Below are 24121 nucleotides of genomic sequence, written 5' to 3' on the forward strand. Positions count from 1 at the left end.
GGAAAATAAATGCCATTACTTATTTTCTTCTCAATAGTTGCACAGAAACCAATACAGTCAAAGAATCCTCTACAACGTACTTGATATTCTTTGTGGTCCTGAAACAGAATGGGGATTCAAGGCACTCAGTAGATTTAGTCAGAAATCAAGACCGAGATCTTAAATAACATTTTGTAGCAGCTCTGTCCCTTCAGAACTTTTACTCTTTAAGAGACCTAAAAGCAGTTACATTCCTGGATAGTTATCTGCTGGATTGCTGCAAGTCCTAGCATTTCTCTTGTCACAGGAAGTGCTTCTAGTATAGGGCTTTTGGATACTGAAGTTTCTGAAAGTTAAAAAAATTCAAACTGCTTCCTGGAGGGCTGCTGTGTTTACCTGTTCCTGGATAACCTTCAACTTTACTCTGCCCACTATATGTATTTGTATATAGTAGGTGTTGGCGGTAGCTACCAGTGAGGTGCTCTGCTCTGGTTCGATGATAAGTCAGCTGCGTATGTGTTCCCTCTGTGTGCTGCCCCAGCTCTGTGCAGACAGCTGACACAGCAGACCCCAAGAGAACCCCCAAAGACCACAGACTCTAGTAAGATACGAAGGCACCCAGCCAGGTTTATTGTCAAATGAAGCACAGTAATATTTTCCTATAGACTCTACAGGACCTTATACAAATATGTGCCCCCTGGCAATGGACGCAGCTCAGTCAGTGGCGGGACACTCCACTGCCCCCTAGGCTGGACAAAGATATGTGCTCCCAGACCTACTTTTATACAGTTGCAGGACAGATTACTCATCCCTACTGACGTATTGAGGTACAGCCCCTTGCCTCATTAGGGTGCTGTCTTCCCCCTTTGATCATGTTGGTTCAAACAAACAGATCTGTCCATCATGCTGTCCTTTTGACCCTGTCTTTGGGATGCACCTGGCTGTTCCTTGTTGTATCTGTGAAGTATCCTCATATCGGGCTGTCCAGGTGCCATCTTGGCACACATTCCTCTTATTACTACTTGTATCATTAGCGCATGCTTTCTAGGAGCCCTTTTCTTGCCAAGTTCTGCAATTAGGGCCTGCCTCTGGCTCACAGTCCAGCTTTGCTTAGCAATGCCTGGAAGTACTTTGGTTCAGACTTTAGGCGTCAGACCAGGGCTGATACAAGGGTTTATGTTTCAGGGCCTCTTACTACAGTAGGGCTGTCCAGCAATTAAGCATGACTTTTTTTAAACTATGATAAACAATAGTATACTATTTATAAAATATTTTGGATGTTTTCCACATTTTCAAATATATTGATTTCAATTACAACACAGAATACAAACTGTACATTGCTCACTTTATAATATAAATATTTGCACTGTAAAAAATAGAATTTTTAGTTCACCTAATACAAGTATGGTAGTGCAATCTCTTTATCATGAAAGTTAAATTTAGAAATATAGAATATTATACAAAAAAAACTTTTATTTTTGAATGCAATGTAAAACTTTAGAGCCTACAAGTCCACTCAGTCCTACTTCAGCCAGGCGCTCAGACAAACAAGTTTGGTTACAATTTACAGGAGATAATGCTGCCTGCTTCTCGTTTACAATGTCACCTGAAAGTGAGAACAGGTGTTCTCCTAGCACTGTTGTAGCTTGCGTTGCAAGATATTTACGTGCCAGATGCACTAAAGATTCATATGTCCTTTCATGCTTTAAGGGACCATTCCAGAGGACGAGTCCATGCTGATGATGGGTTCTGCTCGATAATGATCCAAAGCAGTGCGGACTGACAGATGTTCATTATCTGACTCAATGCTACCACCAGAAGGTTGATTTTTCTTTTTTGGCGGTTCAAGTTCTGTAATTTCTGCATCAGAGTGTTGCTTTTTTAAGACTTCTGAAAGCATGCTTCACACCCTGTCCTGATCAGACTTTGGAAGGCACTTCAGATTCTTAAACCTTGGGTCAAGTGCTGTAGTTTTCTTCAGAAATTTCACATTGGTACCTTCTTTGTGTTTTGTCAAATCTACAGTGAAAGTGTTCTTAAAACTAACAACATGCTGGGTCATCATCCGAGACTGCTATAGCATGAAATATGTGGCAGAATGTGGATAAAACAACGGAGGAGTCATACAATTCTCCCCCAAGGAGTTCAGTCACTAATTTAATTAACACTTTTTTTAAAATGAGTGTTATCAGCATGGAAGCATTTGGCATGTAAATACCTTGAAATGCCAGCTACAAAAGTGCCATGCAAATGTCTGTTCTCAGTTTCAGGTAACATTGTAAATATAAAGCGAGCAGCATTATCTCTTGTAAATGTAAACAAACCTGTTCCTCTTAGCAATAGGCTGAACAAGAAGTAGGACTGAGTGGACTTGTGGGCTCTAAAGTTTTAAATTGTTTTTTCAGGGCAGTTATGTAACCAAAAAAAAAAAATCCATATTTGTAAGTTGCGCTTTCATGATAGAGATTGCGCTACAGTACTTGTATGGGATGAACTGAAATACTGTTTCTTTTGTTCATTTTTACAGTGCAAATACTTTTAATAAATATAAAGTGAGCACTGTACACTTCATATTCTGTATTGTAATTGAAACTAATATTTGAAAATGTAGAAAAATACCAAAATATTTAATAAATTTCAATTGGTATTCTATTTAACAGTGCGATTAAAACTGCAATTAATCACAATTTTTTTTAACTGCAATATTTTAGTTAATTGCATGAGGTAACTGATTAATCAACAGTCCTAGTATATAGTAATGTTTAGAGATCCCAGTCAAGAGTGCAAACCCATTGTTTAAAGCTCTGGGCAAATGCAGAGGAAAAGACAGTCTCGGCTCCAAAGTGTTTACAATCTAAGAAGAGAGACCAAGAAAATAAGCAGACAAAATGTAATAAAGTAATAAAGGGAAAACCTTCAGTATGTAAGAGTACAATATGCAAGACTTCATCTTCAAGTTTACTTTTTCTTATATAACTTACAATTCCATAAACTGTTACTGGTTGTGGAAGTCTGCAGACATCATGCAAGATGTGCAGAGAATGAATTCTTGCCTTATTCACTCTGCTTGTACAATATGTACTTTAAGGTTGTAGAAAAATGTATAGGGATACACTGTATTAATTGGGAAGTAGTCTGATCATTTAACTACAGGCTGTATTAAAGAGGCAAAACTGTACAGCCTTAACTCAAGCTTCTCCTGAATTTGGTTTCTTAGTGGTTCAATCTTAACATCCTTGTAATAGGAGAAAACTCAGTCCACACAGTGAATAAATCTATTATAGATATATTTGAAGAGTTTAGAAAGCAGTGTTAAAGAAATTAAATTTCTATGTAACTTCATTAAAATATCATACAGATTAAAAGAATAAATTCCAATGGTAATCCAAGAGCACAATACGTCTGAAAGGCAAAATTAATTGAAAATAGTAGGCCCACAATCTAATTACTGGAGTAAATTAAGAAGTTGTTTCTGTGGTCTGAAATTGCTCTTTGCCCAGACCTCTCAGTATAAATTCCACTCTTGGCATGTGTAAACATTAACTGTAATAAAGCAGACAAAGCCTCTCTCTGCACTTTATCTTCTACTATTGTAGACTGTCAGTTCAATGTTTAGATACGAATGGTTTCAGTAAGCATTCAGTAAAATATGCAGTGGATCACTAGACGGGTAATAGATTTGTTGGAATAGGTCAAGAGGTGGGGACTATGTGTTTTCTAAAGGTTGACTTACATGCTATACTAGGCATGTCAATATGTTAGAATTTTTGCAATCTTAAAGTGAGGAGTCCTACCTAGTTTTACCTGATGTCTCATCTCTTTTGTGATGTTTCCATGCTGTCTTCACCTCTAAAATAAGATCTATTACATGTGACCTCACTGTTCCTAATGAGAGGAGGAAGGCAGGACACCAGTCTCTACCTATAAATGCACTTTAAAAGCAAACATTTTGTATTGCAGCTGAAAGACAAATGACTGTAGTGTAGTTTGTTACAGTGCAACTATCCTCTCCTGATTGTAGCTCAAATAATTTCTCCTAGTCCTGAAAAACCCATATTTCTTCCAAAAGGTGGACTGCATCATTGTTAAAAATATCACCTCCACTTTGTCCTAGGCCATCTGTTATGGAGGAAATTTGGGATGGTAGTCTTCTTTGTGGCTGTGCCTAGTGTTTCTCTTCTTACTAGAAAATTCTTGTGTGCTTCAACACCCTGGCTGCTTATAAGAGCAGACTGGACAGGTAGAGCTGAGCAGAGCATGGCACAGTATGCTTTTGTGCTTCTAAAGCAAACCATAAATAGTATCAAATCTCATCTTAGATGTACCCCCTAAAGTCCTATCACTTTTTTTCTATTGAATAGTTTTCCAGGAATCTGAAATACTAAATTTTAATATTAGTTTGTATCATAATGAGCGTTTATGTATGTTTATACTGCAGGCTTAAACGTGAACATAATACTCTTGATCAAGGGGAAGCATGATAAAATTCTTCCTTAGCAAATGTGCCCAATGCTAGAAGCAAAGAGCAAGAACATAATATACAACCTGATCTGAGACAGAACACTGAAGTGTGGTCTTCAGCTTGAGTGTGTTGCACTCTTGCAGTTCCTGCTTAATTAGGGAGAAATAGAAACTAGAGGGAAAAGCACTTTTTTGGTCTAATATCTATCTTCTGTAAAGTAGGTTTAAACCAGACAAAAATCAGTCAAGCCCACAGCAAACCACTCGAGACAACTATCTCAGAAGTTTTGACTGCTGCACTTCCACAAACAGAACAAGCAGCATCAGCACTCTTAATTCTGTCCCCATCAATAAGGCTGACATGACACATTTTGTAAATATTCCAAAAAGCCTGCCTACATAAAGCAGGCAAGAGGATGCCCACAGGTATTTGCAATTCCATATCATACATCTACTGGAAGATGAAACAAGGGGAAGAAGAGTGTGTGTTTTAGTATTTTTCTGTGCTGGGTAGGAAAACAGTGATAATGGAAAACTTTCATATTTAAGTAAGAATCTTACATCTGTGATGCCGAATTGACACTTCCTAATGTTGTATACTCCCATCCTTCCACCTGCACTGACACAAAGCACAACAGGAATCAAAACCAGTGCAGTTCCTCCGCACAGGGGAGAGGGCAAGCAGGATGCAAAAAGGTGCACTCAAGATCCAAATGACCTGAGTTTATAATCCCCTCAAAATGCTGCTAATAAGCTTTTCTTAAAAACAGCCATTGTCTGATGATTTTTGGAATCCGACCACAGCCACTTGTGGCTGTTTAATTAGATATTCTCCTTATTTCTGTGAATTTTAATTGTTCATACTTGATAAACAGAATTCTCTGGTGGTTGTTGCTCCATTCATGTGATTGCAGCAGAACGCATGTAATAGAATAGTTTTAAAACCATAAATTCATTCACTCTAGGTGCAGTCTTCACACAAAAAAGACAACACAAGTTACCCCTCTATACTCCCCTGCTTCTGTGTAAACAGTAGCTACCATGCAAGTTGTACAGAGCGAGCAGGAAGTAATGCCATTATTCTTTTTATATTGCTGAAATGATTCAGCTTGGAAGACCGTGTCAAATTGCAGGCTGAACTCCTCTAATATAGACTGTACTAACAATCAGTATGGATTTTTTTTCCCCATCTTCCACTGAGTATTTACTTTAAAATATTTTCTTTGTGATCTATTGCAAAATCCTCTTACTGAAGACAAGGATAGAGCAAATAGTTCCTAACCAAAAAGTATGGAACATTTTGTTCGTGAACCAAAATTTCACTGATCCCAGATCAATTTAGACAATTTACAGCATTAGCAGGACTCAGACTGAGAAGAGTTGGTATGCTTAGAAATCTGATACAAATTGAATTTCCTAGTCTGCACCAGCTGTGTAAACTTTCTTTAAAGGCAGATATTTTAGAATTTCAGTGAACCACAGTAACAAATGACTGATCAAAGCTTGAACAGCCACCATGGCGTAAGTATGCTTTTCCTTATTCATTTCAGTAAAATTTCCTTAATAGCACCTGTGCTCTGATTGCAAAGAAGGAGAAAACAAAAATAAACTTGCTAAACTGGATTGGTTTTAGTATACATTGCACTCACAAAACAGTTGTGGCTTCCAAAAGAATAGGATATATTTCAAAAGAAATTCCCAGGAGTTGATTCTTTCATAATCCCTTTACATGATTTTTTATTTTGGGGATCTTGGTGCAGCAGGGTAAAATCCTTCAGAGGGTAAAATCCTGGCCATACTGAACTCAGTTAGAGTTTTCCCACTGACCTCTATAGAACCCAGGATTTCACTCCAAGATCATAGGCTCTGGACTATATAAAACTTTTAATTCCTCTCCCTGTCCTACCAGGGAATCCTTGCACACTCACTGGGAAGAGACTATCCAAGGCATGATTGGATCTAGCATGAAGAGGCAGAGTTTCAGATAATTTAGTTACTTACCCTTAGCCTAGCTCATCTTTCTAATTTATAATGAACTGTCATTCTACATGCTAGTTTTAGCTGACAAATTATGAGACCTTAGGACATTTTGTACTGTCTTAATAATATGACAGTCTTCCACTGTACAACAAGATATATTTTTCCACATTTTGAAAAAGTGAAATAGTTGACTCTGGAAAAATATTTCAAGCAACAATTTTCATTTTAATTTAAAATCTTTACGATTTTAATCTTTGCTATAAGTTTTACAATGTAAATGTTAAAGGATGACCAGCAGTCCTTCTACCTTCCCCAAACCAACATTTAAAAAAAAACAAAACACAAAACTTTAGGTAATTTATGTTGCATATAAAGGAGACAGAAACAGACTCTTTAATCACCTAGACTTACACATTTCAAAACTAGCAGTTCAGGCAGTTATCCAGCAACAACCCCATATTATTTTAAACATTTTTCTTTAAAAAAGTATGAAACAGCAGTGACCCAGCACTAGCCTAGGTTTTAAATATAATAGGGATTTCATTAACAACACTTTAAAAAACAAACTAAATGCCACCTCCTGGGTGTTAAGTACAATGGCCATGTCCAGCAATGACCTCCTATTGCAACTCTTTATATTAGTTCTGCAATCCATAACTGACAGTCCACCAAAATAAGATGACAAACAGGGCTGCCGGCATCAACTTCTGGCACATGGACTTAAGAGGAAGCCTAGAAATCTGTTCATGGTAGGGAGGGGGAAAAAACAGAAGCTTAATTAAAAATCACAAGGAGTAGCACAGAAAAGGTAACCTGCACACACAACAGTAAGTTTAATATTAAAGACAGACAGCAGACAAGCTGCTGGAGCAAGGGATTGAGAACTGGGACTCATGGGTTTTAGTTTTGACTATCAGATGTGTATGTAATTTGTAAGGTACTTGAGGATTCTTCAAGATACTAGACAAATATAACAAACAGTTCAACTTCTTTCATCTAGAATAGGAGTAATTGCGCCCTTTTACACTGAAAAGTCCCTTATTTATACAAACTAATAAATCCAGACAAACTCTAGAGCATCACCGATGTCCATGGGATTCTGGACAGGCACAAGGATCTGCCCACATGGATCCAGTTGCAAACTCAGGATTTAGTCAGTGCTTTAAAGGCACTTGGATATATATGAAAGAGAGAGCGCTGTTTCTATATCAAAGGGAATTTTCAGAGTAAAAGGCTGAGCAAAGAACACAGGCTAAACAAATAGGCCCAATCACACAGTCACATTACATGCTTAACTTGCTGACATCTCAGTCAGTTAGGCATGCAAAGGAGACAGGACCCAAAGTCACAAACTCCACTTGCTGCTTTTGTTACTACTCACTTTCCCAAAACACAAAGTTGGGAGGGTAAAAAAAATAAAACAAAGCTTACCCATCTTCCACAGGGAACAACTCTCTTAGTCCAACCATTGTTCAAAAGACTTCTGAAACTTTTTATAATACTTTTCCAAACATGCATATGGAGTATTTTTAAAACATTCACAGCCATCCTGCTAACACACAAAACAAGAGTGTGATAAGAGAGTTATCCTGCTAACTGAGATTCAATTTACAAATGAGCGGGGGGGACGGGGGGACAACAAAGAATGATTTGTTTTAAAACAGATCTAAACTACCACAGCATTCTTTAAAAGTTAGGAAGAACTGTGAACAGAAAATAAAATTAAAAGCTGTTTTTTCCCCTCACACTGACCAGACTTGTATTATCTAATACCCTCTACAAATTAAACTTGAGGTTCTGCCCGTAATATGTAAAGAGGTGGGGATGGGTTTCCCTCAATGTTCTGCCGTGGAAAGTCCCTAGCACAAATAGTAAATTCTATTATCCCTCTTCCCAGGTTATTGGTTTTGTTGTACTTCATGTCTTCTTCCATCTGCTTATTTGTTCCCCTTCACCACAGGATCTGATCACCTCAGTCTTAATGTATTTATGCCCCCAGGTAAGGAAGTATTTCTATCTCCATTTTATAGATTAGAGAAAATGGGATTTGCTTAAGATCACACAAGGAAGCATGCAATGGCACGGAGGAGAGAATCCAGCACCTCAATCACATGACCATCCTTCCTCCCTAAAACGTACAGCTGAGCAATCTAACAATTACCCTGCTGAGTGGCTGCACAGGCATGATGGGGCAAGTGTGCTACATGTTTTCAAGGGCTGCAGTCAATTACTTCCCTGTCATGGAGCAAGAGGGGAAAAGAGGCAGAATTGTGTCTGAGGAGTGCCTGAGGCATAAGCTTCTTGGGGTGGTGCAGCTTACAGATCTCTTCCTGCTCAAGGATGTGTCTGAAGATAGTCTAGCCAGTGTGGTACTCAATTTCAAATACTAGTTTAAAAAAATACTTTGTTTTAATCTTGTGAATTGAGGCAGATTGAGTTAAGGGAAACAAAACTTGCATTAGGCACCATTATACTCTTTATCCCCCCCTACCCCTGGAAATATACCAGAATCAGAACACTCCAAGACAACTTCCTTTTTTAGATATTCTACGTACATTAATACTAGTAAATAAGAGGTACATTTTTTATCTGTTGATGCAATAGAAAAAAAAGTGATTCATTACAGTGCACTGACTTTATCAAATACCGCATATGACAAGTCTATTTAGCTAATGAAAATCTAATACTAATGAGTATCTGTACACTGAAAATATCCAATAACATGTTTTACCCCTGTGCAAGAAGAAACAGCATGTCCTCTAACTTCCTAGTGTATGTGCTGTTAAATTCATCCCCAATGACTGCCAGCTGATGGCCAACTTGGGTGGCAGAGCTGTAAGAAGTATTCAGCACATGTTTGTCAAAGAGGAAAACAAATGGTTATAAAATTATGATTAAAGCACGCTGAAGATGTTAAACACTACATACCAGTGCTGATTATCAAACCTGTTTAATTATTTCACTAACAAAGCATACAAGTAGGGCACTTACAAATTTAGCACCAAGATTTTTTTTTTTTTAAATGGATACCTAGAATTGGGCTCCTAAATCCATAGTTGGGTGCCTAAATAAATGGCCTGATTTTCTGAGTTAAGTATTCAGCACTTTTGAGAATCTGGCCACTTATTTAGATAGAACTATCAGAGGTGATTGAAAAACAGACTTTTTGTCATTGGGGAAATTGCGATATTTCAACATTTTCTGAACAGGAATGAAAAGTTGAAATAGCGAAACTTTCTCTGGAACAAAAAGTTCAGAAAATTTTAATTTGGACATGTCAAAATTTAAGGTCATTAAACAACTTTTGCCATGGAAAAATTTCGATGTCGATGAAGCCCCATTTTCCAACAGGAGAAATTTCCATTTGAAATCTTTCAGCCAGCCCCCATTAAATATAGAGATGAGTGCCTACAAGTAGGCTCCTATTTTTAAAAAAATCTTGGTCTAAATGCATACATATGATCGATCCTGTCCTTGGATACACAGTCAATCATGGATATGTATCTTGTTAATCCATGTTTATAAAGCATCTTGAGTACCTTTTATGTAAGGAGTAAGTAATGTAAGTGCAAAGCATGATGGTTTGGCATTTGGAGTAGGAATTTCAGAAGTGCCTAAAAATGACTTAGGAGCCCAAGTCCAATTGAAAGTCTATGGAACCTGTAGTCCTCAATCGTTTAGGCACTTCTGAAAATTCCACCCTTTGCCATTTAAAAGGCTGCCTCTTCACCTATAACCAGTCATGATAGTCGAAATTGACTGATGGTCTTGCCGTCAGCTTCCAGAGACAACTTCTGGGGCTGTACCAGACCTCTTTGTGGGCAGTGGGCTCAAATTAATTTCCCTTGGCGATCTATCAGAACTCAGTAAGCTTTAAAACAAGATATAATACAGGCACTTATTTTGTGCAGTATTTTGATGTGTTGTCTGAACAACAAAATATCAGTAATAGAATTTCTATCTGTGGACAGTTCTGCAAACACTAGTTTTCTGAAAAACAAGTGTAGTCTAGCAAATAAATTATGCTACCCTTATGCTCCAGAAGGATCTGTGAAAATACTGCACATCCATGAATAGACATTAAAAAGACAATTTGACAGGAAATATGTAAAATGGTTTTACATCCCTCTGCTAAAGGTATACATTCATTAGTTGGGGTATGTAAATATCTACTGTATATTTAATCTATGAAGGGTGTTGCACTGGCAGAATTATGGAAAAAGTCTCAGTAAAACTTGGATTGAGGTTTCAAAGGCAAAAAGAAGGATTAAATCAATGGCAGAAAAGCAGGTAGACTGAGACTAAACACCCGTGTCAACAGTAAACCATTGCTTTTTGGAGGAGAGAGAATGTTTTATTCTAATAAACCATATAGAAATTTTCATAAGCACGGAAGACAGCTTAACACCCCCCTGAAACAAAGTATATTTCAGAAGGCCTTAACAAAAAACAAGTCTTTATCCCCAAGCAGCTCCTCACAAGAGGTAGCTAGGGAACTCTGTAAAATATGGCTTCCTCAGCTGCTTGTTACAACAGCTGGGCTTCTAATGAACAGCCACATCTGCGACTTCATGCTGCATAGAAAGGTGAAATCTTCTAGTGCAGAACAGTCTTGTGTGATCAATATTAAGTGCTACAGGTCACTACAACCATATTTATTTTGTGTTTCATGAGTTTTCAGAGTAATCGTTTGGCGTAGTAAATATTCCTAGTCAGATGGGGATTTTGTACGTGGGTCTGGGAGGGGAGAATTAGTACAATATGATACCTGATATTAAACTCCATTTGCTCTGTGTTGTCTGGAACTGTTAAGAGTCTATTCTGGATTTCCTCATTTGGTACTGCTACTCCGTTCTGGTCATGAGAGAGAACAAAATGCCTGGGGATTCTTCTTGGTTGAGACATATTTTATTCTGAAAAAGGAAAGGAAAGAAAATCCTTAATATTCTGTTCAAATGTGTTGTTAAGTGCAATATTTTCATTTTAGTTACAAATACTGTTTTAAATAGCTAGCTATTCTTTCAGACTCGAGCATTTCTACATTGCCAGGCAGAGACTAAGGGAACCATTGGTTTGTTTAAGCCTTCTAAAAATGGTCAATGTATGTTCAGTAGCTTACATTTTAAAAGAAAGCAGTTTATCTTACTGCTTTTTGATTTCAGCTCATTGCAACAGAATATTCTAGAAATAGGAACATAATTAAAAGAGAGGTGAAACTACTAAGAAGTTATACATACATCAAGATACCGTTATGTAATGTTTGCAGCACTACTACAGGGAGCTGCCTAGACATGTAAATCGCTCCAGCTGACTAAGGTTGCAATTCAGAAAGCTACCTAAACGCACACCCAACTTTAATGGGACTATATACATGCTTAAAGTTAGGCGCATGTTTAAATACCTTCCTGAACTGGGACTTAAGGCTCCAATCCTGCAATCCAAGCTACAAAGAACTCATTGCAGTATCAGAGTGCAGAGTCTCAGTACTGCAACGATTAAAGCATACGAGTGATTTTACGCACAGGAGCAGTCAGGGGGCATGTCTATACCGCAATTAAACACCAGCAGCTGGCCTGTGTCAGCTGACTCAGGCACGTGGGGCTCAGACTACAGGGCTGTTTAACTGCAAATGTAGATGGTCAGATTTGGGCTATAACTCTGGGATCCTTCCACCTCACATGGTCCCAGAGCCTAGGCTCCAGACCGAGCCTGACTGTCCACACTGCAGTTAAACATCCCCACAGCCTGTCAGCTCATATGGGCCAGCCACGGGTGGTTTTTAAATTGTAGTGTAGATATACCCTCTAGGACTACTTGTATGCACAGTTACTGGTCTGCTTAAGTCTTTGCAGGATTAGGGCCTGCAGTAGAATGTGGTCCTGCCTCATTAAAGTAAATGGCAAAATTCCATGGATTTCAGAAGAGACAGGAGCAAGCCCTTAGTACTTCTCAGTAGCTTTACCTAGATTACCAAAAACACTGAAGATCTATTAAGCAGCAATCAAGAAACCTACAGTAAAATATAATACTTCTACTGTAGTATTCATTAGTGGGTTTTTTACTTGGCTTCCATTACAAAGTAAGATGACAAAGCTGTGCAATGAGACAATTTAAGAAAGTATGCAAACACTTGAGCAACCACCTCACTCTCTTAGGTCATTGCTTGGTAGTTACAGGTGGCTACGATGGCTTTCCTTTTGGTCCTTGGGGCTCCGACTGCTGAACTTCTTGGCTGACTTTAGGACATAATTCATTTTTGGATGGCATATTTTTGGACTACCCAGTTTTTTGTCCCCTCCCTTATCTTTAAATCCCTAACTACTTCATCTTGTATTAGTTTGAGAACTAATTCCTTTGGTTGGTCTGCCGTGAAAATGGATTTCCCCAGGCCAGATTCCTTTGTCCTTTTAGGCACTCTATCTCTGTGGGCCAAATAACTATAACACAGATACTATTCAGTTATGGAACTAAATGAGACAAAGATATGTCATGTTGTTGATCATGTTAACTTGTTTTTGAATTTCACAGAATGCTGATAAAATTATGTGAAAATTGATTTGAATTGCTTATACGCAATTGCTTTTTAGATTGTATGCTCTTTGGGACATGGCCTATGTCTTTCCTCAGTATTTGGAAAATGTCTTGTAGTTAATGGGTACTACCACAATATAAAATATTTAACAATTATTGTATACACATTCTTGCATAAATAAATGGCCATAAATACAACTGGAAGCTGCCAATGAAAAGCTGATAATATAGTATTTGACTCTACAAAACTAAAGAATCTTCCTGTTAAGAAAACTTGATGAGATTACCATCTTTTATATAAAATAAGGAATTTCATGGCTCAGTTATGCATGGCAACAAATTAAAGTAGTTATAGCAATTATTTGTGCTAAATAATTAAATTTTATTTGTATCATTTACATTGTACTTGCCAAACTATTCATATAGTCTAATTTTTTTCTTTTTCTTTAAATGTATCCAAATTTCCAAGAGGCAGCATGGCTTGGCAGTAAGAAGTAGACCTAGCAGTCAGCAGTTCTGAGTTGTTTGGTTCCGCCACACCCCGCCCCTCCGCTACTGAGTTGCATTATGGTGGACAAACCACTTAAAGCTAGATTCTGCCACCCTTATTCATGAAGAGCAGTATCTTATTCCTTTATTTCAATAGGCCTACTCAGGGAGTAAGGTATCACTCAATGAAAACAAGTGATTAAAATCTGATCCTATTTTACAGGATAGGTAAGTTTCCTAACCAGTCATCGTTTTAAAAAAAAAAAGTTAAAAGTAGTTTTACATGATATCGGTTTCTAAAATCACCCTGCCAGTTACCTTTAATGTTTCTACCCCCTGCTGCTGTATGAGTAGTCTGCGCAGGAATAGTCAGCACTGACTGACTGAACAGGGAAATAGTGAAATTGATTAACAATCCAAAAAGTGCCCTCAAATGTGCAAAGTAAACATACTGTAAAACTAGAAAATATTTTCTCTCAAGTGCGGTGCTTCTTGCAATACTAAGAGATAAAAATCACACTTCCATTTGAAAATTTAAGATGACAGTGTCTTTTTTTAATGCTTTTCAAGCACTTAGTCTCTGACAAAGGTGCTGTGGAGATGTAGAGGATTATTATATGGAGTGAAATATACAGGTATTAAACTCTGATATTAAAACTGCACATCACTATTTTTATAATAACTGTCTGTGGACTGAACAATAGTGCGTTGAGGAAACTTCTCTAAAAAGGGTATTTTTTCCCATATCTAGAATAGAAAGAGAGGTTGGTTTCAGATTCAGAGACACACAGTGGAAATATCTATATCTGTAGGAGATGAAAACTGAGTTCTGAAAATGACCTATAATAAGACAATGTACCACAGAAATCAGACATGTAAACAAACCATACAATACCATGGCAAAAGCCTAAAGCACAACATATGTTACCTCACACCTGTTATAATACCTTCCTCCCACAGGCTAAAAAAGAAACTGTCTATATATATATATATATATATATATATATATATATATATATATATGGTCATGCTGTTCAGAATTCAGCTGCAGCCGGGTATGCTGTTTTTGCCAACCAACTTCTCTGAATGTTAGAGCAAGGAAGATCTAACAAAGGGGGTATTTATAATAGTATTCCATGGTGTTGGGAGTGCCCTGTCAGAGGCAGCCTTACAAGGACTACGGACATGCTGAAGACATACAAGACAAATAGGTTAGTTAGTGTCAAAGCAGAAGTTTAACAGAATGTTTTTGGTTTTGAAAATGTTGGGCCAAATCAGGCCCTATAGTGATGTAAAAACTGGGTGCAAAATGGCATATATATTAATGCTGCAAAAGCAGCATTATTCTGGCCTGTTTTCTTTCCCGACTACAGCCCTACAGAGAGCTGGGCAAGGGAGCAACTCCCTTTGCTAGAACACTCCTGAAACCGATCTGGAGAGCCCGCAGAGTGTGAATTTGGACTCTGGTGAGCCTAGCAACTGACATAACTATGATGCTCCACTTGTCCCTCCTTTTTTCCAGCTATATATGTGGAAGAGAGAGACTGAATTTGACTTGTAGAATGTAGGTAGGTTGTGAATACCTTAACACTTCTATATCTCTTTAAACATTATCTAACCTTTTCAGCTCTGCAGAGAGAGAGAGGGATGTAGAAGCTCTATATGGTCAATAACCTGGTCAAACTAGCATACATGCCAAAAAGGTCATTCTCCTGTGCATGGCCCTGATTCAGCAAAGCATATGCTTAACTTTAATGGGACCATGGACGTTAAACTTCATGTGTTTAAAGTTAAACATGTGCTTTGCTGAATCAGGGCTTAAATCCAGATTTTTTTTTTTTAAATTCTTAATACCTAACTCTAGGCTAAGTATAATGCCTCTGAATGAACATAATTATGGTTGGATGATATAGCACCTTTGGCAGAGAGAGTATCTGAACTGTCTTCTGAATTTTACTGGGGCACAACTTAAAAAAAAAAAAATCACACTGATTGATTAAAATATTTGACCTACTATTGTTATAGGTAACATCTAAGACTGTTAGAAGAAATAGGAGGGAAAATCTTTCCTTTGTAGATTTGACAGCACTTTGTGTCAGTTATCTCTGTTTGTGCTATATCCACTCAGCAAAAGGGGACAGGAAAACACCTTTTAAAAATAGGAAAATGTGGTCGTGGCAGGGGCAGTTGGGGACAAACCTAGGACCTGAAATTAATTTGAACTCTTCTTCACTACATTATGTGGTTGGCAGTATCCTTTAAGAAGGCAGTCACCCTGATATTTCAACCCAAACAGTTTAAAAATTGTCTTTAATAGAGCCATGTCTTGGTAAAACAAAGTGAAACTAAAGATATGCTATAATGAGTGTGCAGTCATTTTAGAGACAGTTATATGGGGAGAAAACATACATGCCCTGAAAATAGTATACTAGGACTGACCAATCTAGTTGCACCCTTGGGGGCATAATCCTGCAGTTTTTACTCACTTGTGTAGTTCAATTCTTTTCCAGGTGCCTACCCATGTAAATAAGGACTGCAGGATGGGACCTCTTACTCCTTTACATTCAGGTATCAAGGCATATCTCAAACTGTTTCAGATTCTACCAGCTGCATATGCAAACTGAAATTTAAATGGAAAACAAATAAAGGCTTGGCTGTTTGCATACATGTCTCTACTATATATCCTACTATTCCAAAACATGACGTCATGCTCACCTTTGCAAATACAAATCCTATACAAAAGGACACCTCTTTTGTAGAATGGCAGAGGATTAAGTGCTAATTAGCATAAGAGATAAAGTAGTACATTAGTATCTCTCTCTGTTGGACGGTACTCTTAAAATCCCAAGTTACTACATTTCAGGAAGCTCTAGGTACTATTAGTGCTTAAAACTCGGGGATAAATGACCAGTATTCATTTTTTCTGGTTAGGCTTCAGGATTAATTCTCAATTCCTTAACAGGTCAGATGCAGCAATCTGCTCATCCTTTGCTTCCTGCTATTTTCTCTGTCAATTTAACTTCAGTGATCTTGGCCACAGCTTAAATGCAAACAGTTCTTAAAACAGCCTCAAATTGTTCTTAAAGGCACATTTTTCTAGGACTATAACATATGCATTGTATTTACTTTATTCATTTCATTTCCATTACATTAAATTAGTTGTATAACTAAGCCTTTACCTCAGAATTTGTTATGAATCAAATAGTTGATTACATTGATAAACCCACTCCTTAAGTAACACTGATAACCTGCATACTGGAAGAAAAATCCCATGCTGCAGACTTTAAATTGCTGATGCTTTTTAAACTGCAGGTCTTAAGTATGTTGACAGTGTCTGCTGAAAGCATACAAGACGCCTTAGGATGAAACCCTGGCCCTACTGCAGTCAATGACAAATCTCCCACTGGCTTTAATCGTGCCAGGATTTCATTTATCTGATTTTGCACTTAGATGCTACAGTTATGGCCACCCTAGAAATAGCTAAGATAGTTTGCCAAATGTCTCACAAATAACCATTGGCTATTCCCGCACTGACAAGACTGCCATTTTTGTAATTTTTTTTTTTGGTTGTTCCTAAATAATTTTATAAAGACAGATTTGTTAGTCCTCTTTTTAGGAAAAATTAGTTTCCTTCATTTTGTGACAATTACAGAAATATCACTATCTTTTCATATTTCCTTTGTTCTACTTGCTCTCAGAACAATACTAGCATAATTATTTATCTCCATCCAGAAAGATTTTGCTTTAGTACTTGTTACTTTTGAAATCAGAATTTGCGTTTTGTTTTCCCCACTTCCCCCCAAAAGGCAAAGAATCTTTAAATTAATTAAGATTACATTTAAAAACTACTACCCCCTCAAAAAGAAAAGGAGGACTTGTGGCACCTTAGACTAACAAAATGCTCAAATAAATTTGTTGGTCTCTAAGGTGCCTCAAGTCCTCCTTTTCTTTCTGCAGATACAGACTAAAACGGCTGCTACTCTGAAACCTACCCCCTCAAAAGTTGTCTTAAAGCAAGCTGTGGAATGTAGGCATGAAAACATTTGTATTTTGGTAATAGGTAGGTAGACCACAAAGCAGCAGAACATATATTTTCTTCTATTAGGGTATAAATTCCTTCTAAAATATATATATAATATATTTTGTTCTGGTGTTTTTGTTTTTAGTTTTGTGCTAATAGTTCAAAAACGACACTCGCAAAAAATAAATTTGCCTTGTATATGGATATTTGTGAATGTTATGTTGCATTTTCACTACAGTTATTATGTAATAGAGCTGAGCTTCTTATAAAATCTAACATCTGTATTTTTTCAAATCAATTTGAGATATTATCCTGGACTACTTGAGGACCTGATCCTGCAGTCAAATGTTAAGTTCCTGCAATGAGTTCATCTGCTGGACACTAGCATCAGGGTTCACTTTTATTGATTGGGCTGAAGAATTCAGACCTTTACTAGTATCAGGCTCACCCTTAAGGTGCTGAGCATGCTGACGAGGTTCCAGCAAAGCATCTAAACGTGTGCTTAACTTTAAACAAATGAGTAGTCCCATTAACTATAAATATATGAATAATCCCACTTAAGTCAAAGTGGTTAGCTGCTTGGTTGAATTGCAGCTGGAGCATTCAGCAACTTGTAGAGTCAAGCCCCTTGATAGTCGTCTTGTATAGGATCCAATGGGATTCTCCCGTCCTGCTGTTAGATTTAAATGATGAGAAAATTGTTTACAAATAGATTTTAAAACTGAGACTCTCGTTTAATTTATTCACCATTTATGCTGTCTGTTTACTTTTTACACGTTAGTTCACACAATGAAAATAGTTCTTAGTTTCACTTTTTGGGTCTTATGTACTGCACAATACTATTGTATTGATGTTTATTAGTTCTTGGAAATCCTTCTTATGTTATATTGTGGTGGAATCTTTCACATTAAAGTTTGTTTTTTAAAACATAGTCATAGATTCCAAGGCCAGAAAGGACCATTGTGACCATCTAGTCTGCCCTCCCATATAATAGAAGCCATAGAACTTCCTCAAAATAATTCCTAGAGCAGATAGTTTACAAAAACAACCAATCTTGATTTAAAAACTGTCAGTGATGAAGAATCTACCACAACCCTTGGTAAGCTGTTGCAATGGTTAATAGCTCTGACTGTCAAAAATGTACACCTTATTTCTAGTCTGAATTTGCCTAGCTTCAGCTTCCATCCATTGGATCATGTTATGCCTTTCTCTGCTAGACTGAAGAGTCCATTATTAAATATTTGTTCCCCGTGTAGATTAATCAAATACCCCTTAACCTTCTCTCTGTTAAGCTAAACAAACTAAGCTCTTTGAGTTTATCACCATCACATTAAAAGGAACAGATTTTTGTTGTAGTAACTGCTGGGGAACTCTTTGCTATACATTTTTGCCAATCAAAGCATTATAAAGCATCTCTCTAATGGTATTCAAATCGGTACCATGTGTAGCATCTCAAGAGACATGGTTCTTAAACCAAAGACCAAACAAGCAGAGATCGCTTAATTGAAGTAACTGCAGCCTGAGTTTCCAAACAGGAAGAGAAGTAGTCAGGACTTTCATTACAGTATCCTCTTGCTTTAGGCACAATATTCACTGCTGTTCATCTTAGCTGGTGTTAAAGTTCCTCATATTAACGGTGTTGGTTGCCCTGTCCATCTTTAGACATCGTAAACTTCTGTCACTTAACTTAGCCAAAGAAGGCTCAGCACATGTTTAAGCTCCCTCCCTCAAATAAAGGATGCTTTTTGAATTGGGGCCTTAATCCTTTGTAACTTTGAATAATTTTGACATTTTTTTTCCTCATTGAAGTACTGGAGACTACAAATGGAGTAGAAACATGTTTTTCAGTGTGTATTTTGCTACATACCTATTTAAAAATAGATTTAGAGACTTCAGTGTTTACTTTGTTAGGCATGGTATAATAAACAGTGATCACATAACCATGTCAAGTCATGTTACCATAGACCTGTAAGCAACACTTCCACAATTGTTGTAAACTGTAACTGAAGCAGCAAAAATGCAGCATTTTATTCAGTTGGACTGGACATGTTAGAAATGGCATATGAAAGACCAATTGTTTTATAAAATACTTTTGGAACTGAATCATTCAAAACTTTTAAAGATTACAGTTCTCTCCTTCTCTCACAACCACTTTTGAAAGAAAAATAAGAAATAACAGTGTGTCCTTAACTCACTCGCTTTCGTGGGTTTGTCACAACTAATGTGACACTCCCATTTTATCAAACATTTTTTGTAATTGTTTTTTAAGAGAGGAGATGAGGGTAAACTACATATTATTTGTTCACATTCCTTGGGTAAATACACAGAGCCCGATATTTCAGCCTTTATTCATGGAAGGGTTGGATTTTAATGTGATTATCTGTGGATCCATTTCTGCCATCCTTATTCACCTTAGGTCTGATCCTGTATCACTGAAACCAATATAAGTTTTACCACTGACTTCACTCAGAGCAGGATCAAGCCCATTATGCAGTACCTTATTCTGCATGCAGCCCCATTGTCCAGTGGAGTGAGCTACTACGTAATGTGAGCAGAGTTTGCAGGACTGAAGCCATAATTATGCCTTTTCTGTCACCTTTAGATACTGTCATTGACACTATTTGTACAAAAAATCATTAAAGGACGGTTCTGGGGAAACAAATTGACCAAGTTGCAGTGGACTATCTTCTTAAATTTTTGCTTTGTCATCATGTTTATATCTAAAGTGGCTTTTTAATATAAAGAGGGACAAAGCACCTTCAACTAACAGGCTGAGTAATTTTTATTTTTTGTTATATAGAGTCAAAAAAATGTTTTGGAACACTCAAACTTTTAATGCAAGATTACCCATGGCACTTTTGTACGTATGTCAGTGGTGTGAAGGGAATAAAGATGGAGGAACATTTTTGTCTTGTTTTTCTAAAAGGAAAGAGGGTTTCTGATAAGACTTAAAATATTACAGTTCAGCTTGAGGCTAATAGTCACGTTTCAATTTAAACCCCTGTGTATCTGGTTTATAATAGGACTGCTATCAGTCTTTACCACATTTGTGTAATGGCACTTTCTGATATGGTCTAAACTTTATCTGAACTCTTTACACTGACTTTAGTAAAGCACCACCTGGATTAACTCAAGATTGTTTTAGTTGTACTCGTAACAGGGACTGAGAGTTTATAACATTGTATGGATTTATTAATTCTAGCACTAGCTCAAGAACCTTGCCATTGCTAACTTCAGCACTCAGGATATGTAAACATTTCTACAAATTGGGGAGGAAGGCAGGGAAAAAGCAATTGAATAATGTTCTTAAATTTTCAGGGACAATCTGTATCACCTACAAATTTAGTTATAAAATTTAGTCTTTCTTCAAAGGCCTTTTAATTTTATTTCCTGGTTTAATAAGAGAGAAAGTACAAATTCTCAAATTTAATTTCTTTGTAATTTGTTTAGAATACATCTAGACTACAGTAGCTGAGTCAAAAAAATACTATCCCTACCAAAGAAACTTTTTTTTTTCCCCTTCAAAAAAATACACACTACATGTCCCTTTTAAAACCCTGCTGTAAACAATCCAATAAAATCACCAGCCCGGCCCCCATTCCACACAGCACTATTATATCTAGGCCTCCACCTCATACACTATTGGTCTTAAAAATAAACATTTATTGCCTAAAAGGATTCCATACCTTTTTGCATTTTTAAAATTAGTAGATCCATCCAAGTTACAACTAATGAGTTATTCACTCTACTTTTTTTACCCTTTAGAGATTTATTTTCCATATGCTAAAGACCTGATTCTGAACCCATTACAGTCAATTGCAAAATACTGCTTGATTTAAATAAATGCAGGACTGGATTCTCAATTAGTGCAAGAGGAAATGTTTTTGAAATGCACATGATCCTTAAAAGCAGAGAAACAATATAGTCTTATATATATGGGTCAACATACCTACTTCCTCCTTTTAAAATCAAAGCTCTAAAAGCTTTTTAGTTGTTATGGCAGGTGATATGCTTCTTCTGTTGTTGCCGTCAAAGTTTAAAAAAAAAAAAAACACTTCGACGTGTGGTTTCTAGTGTCTCAAAAATAAGAAAGGAGTACTTGTGGCACCTTAGAGACTAACTAATTTATTTGAGCATAAGCTTTCATGAGCTACAGCTCACTTCATCGTGTGCTTTGTGTGTATATAATAAGGTCTTCTACACTTTCCACAGCATGCATCCGATGAAGTGAGCTGTAGCTCACGAAAGCTTATGCTCAAATAAATTGGTTAGTCTCTAAGGTGCCACAAGTCCTCCTTTTCTTTTTGCAATTTATTTGAGCATAAGCTTTCGTGAGCTACAGCTCACTTCATAAGAATGAGTTTGGTTGGTTTTTTCTTTAAACAAACCCTACCCAGGTTTGACCAAAACGAAAGCTTATGGCTGTATACAAAAATTACGTAGTCCCTCTCTCATTGTACCAAAAAAATAAAAAATCGCCTCCTGTAATGCTACAGCGTGCACACTACACCTCGGGACAAGCACACGCGAGGCCGGGGAAGAGAAGCAGTAAGACCTCTGAGAAAGTAATAGGAAGGGGACTGAAATCTCGCCGCGAGCGAGCACATCTCTCAACGCGCCGCCACAAGTTACAGTGCCTCTTTCCCCTCCACGTCTCAGCGCCCGGAGGCAGAGGCTGAGCGCGGCGGGCAATAAACAGGGGCTGAACCCCCCGGCCCTGGTCAGCCCCAGCGCGCCGGGCGGGCCAGCGAGCCCCTCTGCAGGCTCGGGGCACTCCCCAGCCCGCTCCGTGCACCCGGCCGCCTTGGAGGCGACGTCCTCAGCATCCCGCGCAACAAGTGTGCCGCCGCCGCCGCCGCCCCTACCTTAGCTGCGCTTGCCGTCGCCGGCCGGCGTGGAAGCGACCGCTGCCCTGCGGACACAGAGAGAGAGAGACACACACACAAGCCTTAGTGCCCCGCGAGCCCCCGGGGCCGTGTCCCGGGCTCGTCCAGGGCCGGGGCTGGCCCGCGGACAGCTAAAAACAGGGGCACCCTACTCACCGCAGCGTCACTTGCAGAACGGCCCCTATTGTCCGCGCTGCGCCTGCAGCCGACTCGCCGCGGCTCCCGCCCAGCCTGCGCCGCGCCCCGCCCTGCTCCCGCCGCCCCAACCACGGCTCCCCGGCCCGCCCCTGGGTGAGAGCGCCGAGCCGCCCGCCCCCGGCCCGCGCCTTCTGTGCTTCTGCCCATGCCCGGCCCGCCCAGCCGGAGCCGGAGTCGGAGCGGGGCCGTGCCAAGCGGTGCGGACCTCTCCCCCCACCGCCAGCCTTGCAGGCGAGAGCGGCTGCCCTTTGCACGGAGCCTGCCCCAGAGGTTCCCATAGCGACGCGGAGCAGGGGCGGGAAGGGGTGCGGGGCTGCGAGGAGCTCGGCGCGCCGAGCGGCGTGTGCGGAGGGATGAGGAACTGGGGTGACGAACAGGAGCGATACCTGAGCGGGGCTGGAGGGACGAGCGGAGTGGGGACTGGGGAGGAAGCTTTTCTGATCGATTTCCTGTTTTCAATAAATGTCGACAAAAATAGGATTGTAGCACCTTGACATGAGGGGACTCTCCAGCCTGGTTTTTTCCCAAAGGGCTAGTCATTAAGCACCCCCCTCACCCCCCCCCCGAGCCAGCAAAACACTTAAACACAGGTGCTTAATTTTAAAGCATGTGAGTAGTCTATGGCCCTACTTGCTTGTTTACAGTTAAGCCTGTGCTTGAACGCTGTGATGGATTGTGGCCCAAGGATTGGATACTTGCAGCTGTCAATCCTACACTTCTGCTAAATTCAGAAGTGGTTGAGGGAGCTCAGCACTTCACAGGATTCCACAATACTCCATAGTATTGCTCAAGGAAGATTACTTTTTAACCTGTTTTGTTACCCCCCCAAAACAGGCTTTAGTGTGCCACTAGAATAACCTCCCTATCACCCCCTTAATCTAAGGTATGGATTTCCAGGGTAGCGAAGGAAAAACTTGGGAGACAAAGATACAGCCTTTTGATAAGTGATTGACACAGGAAGTATCTTTTCATTAATGTAACGAACAATCCCTAATACAATAAATCTAAAAACCTAAATAAAACACAAATCCCTTATTGCAAGTTAAATAGGGTGACCAGATGTCCCAATTTTATAGGGACAGTCCCAATTTTAGGGTCTTTTGCATACAGGCACCTATTAGCCCCCACCCCATCCTGATTTTTTTACACTTGCTATTTGGTCACCCTAAAGTTAAAGGGCATACAAACTGCAATTGCATACAATCCAAGTGATTCTAAGTTATCGCACTCTGTTACAGATGGCCAGTGTGCAACAGATCACTGACAGGAGTTCTTAAATTGTGCTGTGTGTTACATGTATAAATTACAGTTAACACACTCTCATACATATTAATACTAAACTATGATTACTCTGGCAGGCTTACTCTGTCCTGTTGGCTTTCTGGTGCTGTTGTAGCTACCTTTCTCAGTCAGCTCTCTTCAAGTCTCTTGCCAGTTCAACTGCTCTCTACCTCTCACCTGCTTAGCTTCTCTCTGAATTCTTCATCCACTCCTCACTTAACCATCTGCCTTTTATACTGTCCTGTCAGCTGTCAGATCCTTGCTGCACATGCTCGTTGTCTTACCAGAGTTTTTC

At 38.8% G+C, this 24121-nt stretch overlaps 1 long non-coding RNA gene across 5 annotated transcripts; it reads right to left on the bottom strand.

Moving 5' to 3' along the window:
• Nucleotides 1-6624: 6624 nt before the first annotated feature.
• LOC311523276 lies at nucleotides 6625-22607 on the bottom strand. Of its 5 annotated transcripts, XR_014712303.1 has the most exons (7): nucleotides 22504-22589; nucleotides 22327-22373; nucleotides 15927-16060; nucleotides 11189-11333; nucleotides 9152-9253; nucleotides 7852-7969; nucleotides 6625-7160 (listed from the first exon to the last, which is right to left on the bottom strand). It is a non-coding gene; the product is annotated as an uncharacterized lncRNA (long non-coding RNA). The 5 variants fall into 5 exon arrangements; XR_014712301.1 differs by lacking the exon at nucleotides 15927-16060; XR_014712302.1 differs by lacking the exon at nucleotides 15927-16060 and having other exon boundaries at nucleotides 7852-7972.
• Nucleotides 22608-24121: the final 1514 nt, after the last annotated feature.

This window comes from Lepidochelys olivacea (assembly GCF_965140295.1).
Source record: "Lepidochelys olivacea isolate rLepOli2 genome assembly, chromosome: 1".
In the NCBI taxonomy this organism is placed as follows: domain Eukaryota; kingdom Metazoa; phylum Chordata; order Testudines; family Cheloniidae; genus Lepidochelys; species Lepidochelys olivacea.